Raw genomic sequence first — 6912 nt, 5'->3', positions numbered from 1 at the left:
ATTCAAATTAATCACTATAATTTTACTTATTTTTTCAAAATACTCATGTTAGAATAATATTATCATTCGAGAATAGTCAAAATTATAAAATAAATAAATATAACAACAATATTTTATGTTAATTACTAAATATATATATATATACATAATCACAATTCCAAAATAAGTCTATAAAAATAAAGAAAATCAAACACAATATTACTACGATCTCAAGATAATTATTTATAGAATAAATAATTAAAGTAAGATATATTTAGAAATAATTAAAATAAGAGATACTTAAAAATGATTAAAATATAAATATATACACACTTAACATTAGTCAAACATATAAGAAAATATCATATTAATCATCAACTCACATATACAATTAAAATTGTATAAAATCTTATTCTTTAAAATATTACACTAAAATACTATTATTTAAAAAAATATATTTATTATTTATATCGCTCATTTAATATAATATCTATCAAACTAACACATCATAGAAAACATTGATATAATAAAAATTAGCCACAAAATTTATCAACAAATATTTTAAAATAATTTTAACATCAAATTAATTATTTAAAATCCTATTTAATTAATAAAATAGTTTCTTATAAAATTTAGGGTATTATACTCTATTTCTATGGGGTAATTTAATCAAGTCACTTTTTTTTTATATGGTTTTATACGTAATAATCTATACAATTTAGTAATATTATATAGTTACAATTACAAAATAATTTTTTTTAATTATATAACATTCAATATATTGAATAAAAAAGACATATTATAAAACATTATATAAAATTAATAAAAAATAAGTATAAAGATAAAAATTATAATAATATATTAATAATATTTATAAAATTTGTGGGACCATGGGTATGGCCTATGGTGGTCCTTCTTCTAGCTCTGTCTTTGAGTTTTTTGCTTAGTTAATTTGATTGAGTAATCTGATTATCTTTATAAATTTAAATATTTTTTTTTTTGGCAAACTCAAAATCTTTGATCTACATAAATTCAATTGATTTATTATTTGGTTGAGTAATTTTATGTTGTGCAATGTAATATTGTTGTTTCAGCATATTCATGCTTTCAGGATATACAACATCAATATATGCTTTCAGGATATACAAAAATTTGTGGGACCATGGGTATGGCCTGTGGTGGTCCTTCTTCTAGCTCTGTCTTTGAGTTTTTTGCTTAGTTTATTTGATTGAGTAATCTGATTATCTTTATAAATTTAAATATATTTTTTTGGCAAACTCAAAATCTTTGATCTACATAAATTCAATTGATTTATTATTTGGTTGAGTAATTTTATGTTGTGCAACGTAATATGTTGTTTCAGCATATTCATGCTTTCAGGATATACAACATCAATATATGCTTTCAGGATATACAACATCAATCTTTTTATAATTCATTAATGCAATGATTAGTGTCTATGCTCTATTTTACATTTTTTAACACATTAGTTATTACATGAGCATGAGATATATGCTATGCATTTAGTTTTTAATAGATTTAATTCGTGAATCCTTAGACTTAATTGAGTTCTTGTTTTCCTTTCTACCACGCCGCCCAATAAAGTCCTATAGCCTATCCTACTACAAGTCTATACCAAACTAGAATTTTTATAAAATAAATAAATAAAAATCATACTACAAGTCATAAAATAGTTTTTTGGCTTATTAGACTGACTTAATTAAGTAAATATAAATTATATATTTTATTATTATTATTATATAATATATTTTGTATTTTATGACAATTTATAAATTTTTTAACATTTAAGTAATTTAATTTTGTTATTTTACATTTTGTCACATTTAAATATATCATCATAAAAAAAGAAAGAAATAATATGTCATATAAAATTAAATTCTTTAAGAATTCGTGTAAATATAAAAATAAAAATAAAATTAAATTTGTGGACACATTAGTTTCTTAATCTATTAAAAATCGTTTCTAAATAATTATTTAAACATATTAATATGAAATAGACTAACAAGTCGTCCTAGACTTTCATAAAGATCAAACTCAAACATAAAAAATTGGTTTAAATATGTTTTTGGTCCTTATAAATATATTTTGTTTTCATATTAGCCCTTATAATTTTTATTTTTATTTTTATTTATACCCTTGCAAATGCTAACAAATTTTAATAAAGTCATTTCGAAATCTTTTTTAGTAAAAAAACTGTGACATCACTAATTTTGGATGAAGTGTCACGTGGTGACCGTGTGATTGTTGTTGACTAGACATTATTTAATATTTAAAATTAAAATTCATTTTATTAACTCATTTAATCATTTAATTAAAATTTTAAAACTAATTCATAATAAACCAATTAAATAATAAAAACTCAATAATCTTCATCTTCAACCCCAAATTTTTTAATAAAAACTCAACAACATTCATCTTCAATCCTAATTTTTTTATCTTCAAATCGTAAATTCTCAATCTATATCCAAATCCTAAAAATTATAATATCTCATTTTTCTTGCACAACACCTATAATTGAAATATTTAGATTATTATCATACTTATTTATCATGAATAATGAAGAAGCAAGTAATAATATACAATGACTTGGGAACGAATATAAATTCTCCTATTAAGAACAATTCAAAACTTTTGAAATAGAAAATTCTAGAATTTTCAAAACTTTCAAACAATTCAAAACTTTCGACATATAATTTTTTTGAAACTTTCTAGATTTAGAAACTTTCAAAATTTTCAAATTTGAAAACTTTCGAAACAATCCAAATTTTTTAAATGTAATCCTTATTTTGAAAATTTCCAAATATGAAAACTTTCCAAATTTTTGAAATGCAATCTTTATTTCAAGAATTTGAAAATTTAGAAAGTTTCGCAAATTTATAATTTTCGAAACTATCAATTTTGAAACTTATTATAAATGGTTAAAAGGGTAAAATTATTTTTTCATGTGTCTTGAGGGGTTGACAAGTTTAGGTATGGGGGTGCAGGATAGAATTATCCTCACAACATAAAAGTCCAACCAGTAATAGCCCAAATTAATATGCAGAAATAGAAAATAGTGCTGTAAACAATCGTCTGGTCCAAAATTCATTTTCTAATATTTCTAAAAGTCATTAATATATAATTTATTTTCCTTAACCACACTAGAAACTTTTTCTTTAAAACACTCGTTTTAATATAATATTATTTTTCCTTCACATAGATAAATCCAATTTTAATCAAAACTTTCATGCGCAAAATAATAACTTTAATTATTAGTATAACATTTTTTAAAATAATCACATAAAATACATCATCTTTATAGAATAGTCACATTGACCAAATAAATAAATATAAATTAATAATTATTTTTAATTACTAAATCAAAATAAATATGTATAAAATCTTCATACCATAAAAACTAAATAGAAATAAAGAAAATCAATATCAATATTACTAATATCTCTAGATAATTATTTATAAAATAATTAATTAAAATAAGATACATTTAAAAGTAATTAAATTTAATTATGGGCACACTTAACATTTGTCAGCATACAAGAAAATATCAAATTAAGTACAAACGCACATATGCACGTAGAATCGTCTAAAATCTTAGACATAAATTAAGAATGCGCAGTACAATCAAAATAAGCCAACAATAAATAGTTAATTAGTAACTTCAAAAATATTATAAGTAATCAAAAGCATATCGTGCATAACACAATAATATAAGTAGAAAAAAAATATGATATTGAAAAATATTAATACACAACGGACACGACTAACATTCGACTAATGAATCGACACTCGACCCACTCAGTCTGATTTGACAAACATGCTCTGATATTACTAATGTGACATCCTAAATCCCAAAATAATATATAATAATTTACAGCTGATTTTTTTTTTGTTTTTGGTACATTAGCAGCAGATAAAGAAAATACATTTTCAAGTAAATAAAAAACTTTTATAATTAATTTATGATATCACATTTCTCAAAATTCAAAAGAAACACTTTAAACTCTTTCCTCTTATAAAAGATGCAATCTCCATAAACTTGATTAAACTAAAATTTCTTAATTGAATTCCAAAAACTTACTAGTACTTATAAGATTTTCATACAAAAAGTCATTTCTAATAAAAAAAAATGGAAAAGTAAAATATAATTTACAACTCATATTCATGATATCACCTATGAGAGTGAGGTTTATCCCAACTTGAACTTCAAGACTCATTAACCTATAATAACCGCGAGGAGGTGAGTTTTAAAATCATGTTAATAGTATAATAAAAGTACGTAAGAAAAATACACAATTATTCATAAATAAACTATATCATTACACAAACATTGTTCAAGGAAATACCTCACATTATAAAGTCAAAAACACTTAAAGAAAATTAATACATTTCACTATTACATCAAATCATCTAAGAGAAACTATTATCGCACCCCGTACCTATTAATCACACCAAAACAATCACAAGAAAATGCAATGTTATGCATGAGCATAGACTCTACTTCCCAATGTGGTACCATTTTAACTATGAAATACTTGGTTAGGAAGCTTGATACTATGACACCATCCAGGTGGACGGACATTTCAAATTGATTGTGTCTTTGTAGATCCCCTCAACTCAACCCGAGACACATATATGCGACAGTCGAGGTAAATGTGTGTTGCATGGTAGCTGTCGGCATTTGGACTGATATCCTTCTAGTAAAGTAGGAATTCTCCTCCAAAATATCTCCAAGGTCTAACAATTTTGCTTTAAGGCTCAACAACAGATTGTCACGATCAAACTCATTCAGTTGTACTTTCCCGAAATCACTAGGCTTGTCAGACCTTACTTATATTATGACAAACTAATCCCCACTTCAAATTTTTTTAATATTTATTTTCTCCCATCTTTGGCCTATGATAGTCCATTAAGACTGTCATTTCAAACACAAATTGGAATCGCAACTATTTCACCAACTATGGGGTCACTTCAATATTCTCGTCACAAATTCACAACATCACTGTCGTTAATCATATCTCATCACATAAACTTATTACAAATTTATTACATCACTCTTATTAATTATACATCATCATAATCACATAAATTTAACAAATTAAATTAATATTTTATTATCACAAAAACACGTCAATATCACAACAATATCAAATATGACACATTAATAAAATTAAATCAATCAACACCTTATAAATATTTATATTTCACATTTTATTCTCACAATTTTCATATTTTCATATTAATTAATATATCCCTCAAAAGGCTACTGCCGTACATCTCAAAATTGTTGGGAAGTTTAGTTTTCCCGTTCATCTCAAAATATGTTATATTCATGAATTGAAACGTTCTTTCAACGTTTTCTCAAACACTGAGATTAATGGAAGTTTTCAACCGCAACTGATAAATTATATGGAACATAACAATAGTTGTTAAATAATTAATAATAATTTTAGGGAGTCAAAATGGAATCAAAACAATAAGAAAAACTGCAAAAAAAATGTCTCACCGACTCATAGGAGCTCTAGAAGAGTTCGATGCCAACTTTACTGAAAAATACAAATGAATAGGGCTTCTTGAAGGTTTCGACGAGAGAAATCCAAAAACTATACCATTTTTTTTAGATGACAAACATGGTGATCAAAATTGGCCAAAAACAACTCTCCTAACGAAAGAAACATAGTTGTTTCTCATGAAATGGAGCTACGATCGATAAAATTGACGCCAAAAATGAATTATGTGGCCAATTTTGTGTGGGATAGAGGTTGGGATAGATTCAAACGACAAAGAATTGGTCGGAATGAATTTGAGAGAAAAAAATTATTTGGCTGCCATTAGTATGATTTTCGTTTTTTTATTTTTTTTTAATTGCAGAAGGATGAGTGCAGATAGCAGATGTACAAATATGAGGCAACATGTGTAGGAAATAAAAGTTCAACCAGTAATAGCTCAAATTAATATGCAGAAGTAAAACAATAGGGGTGTAAATAGTCATCTAGTCCAAATTTCATTTTCTAGTATTTCTAAAAGTCCTTAATAAATAATTTATTTTACTTATCCACGCTAAAGACTTCTTCTCCAAAACACACTTTTTAACATAATATTATTTTTCCGTAACCTAAATAAATCTAATTTTAATAAAAACTCTCATACTCAAAATATTAATTATAATTATTACTATAATATTTTTTTGAAATAATCACATAAAAATGCATCATCTTTACAGAATAGTCGAAATGATAAAATAAATAAATATAACATCAACGATTTATATTAATTACTAAATCAAAAGGAATATGTATAAAATCATCAAAACGTAATAACAATATAGAAATAAATAAAATCAATATCAATATTACTAATATCTCAAGATAATTATTTGTAAAATAATTAATTAAAATAAAATATATTTAAAAATAATTAAATATAATTGTGTGCACACTTAACCTTAGCCAGCATACAAGGAAATATCAAATTAACTAAAATCGCACATATGCAAGTAGAATCACCTTAAATCTTATAACATATAAAATATTATTGTTTTTAGAAAAATATAAAAATATAATATTTGATATTTATATCACTCATTTAGTCTAACATTTACAAGATTAAAACATCATATAAAAAAATTAATCCTAAATTTAATTAACATATATCTTAAAAAAAATTTAACATCAACTTAATTATTTAAAATTATATTTCATTAGTAAAATAATTTATTATAAAATTTGGAGTGTTACAATATCTCTATCGCCTCTTCAACCAAGAATCATTCACATTGATCCCCAAAAGAAGACTCTTTTAAAAATTAACCTTTAAACCGTAAGCAAGTCAAACTATAGAAGACTAGACATACTAAAAAATAAGAATTAGTATAGATTCAAATGATTTAATCTTTGACCTTTATAAATTCAAATG

This window comes from Cicer arietinum, chromosome 3 (assembly GCF_000331145.2).
Source record: "Cicer arietinum cultivar CDC Frontier isolate Library 1 chromosome 3, Cicar.CDCFrontier_v2.0, whole genome shotgun sequence".
Lineage (NCBI taxonomy): Eukaryota > Viridiplantae > Streptophyta > Magnoliopsida > Fabales > Fabaceae > Cicer > Cicer arietinum.
This window is presented reverse-complemented; position numbering follows the sequence as displayed.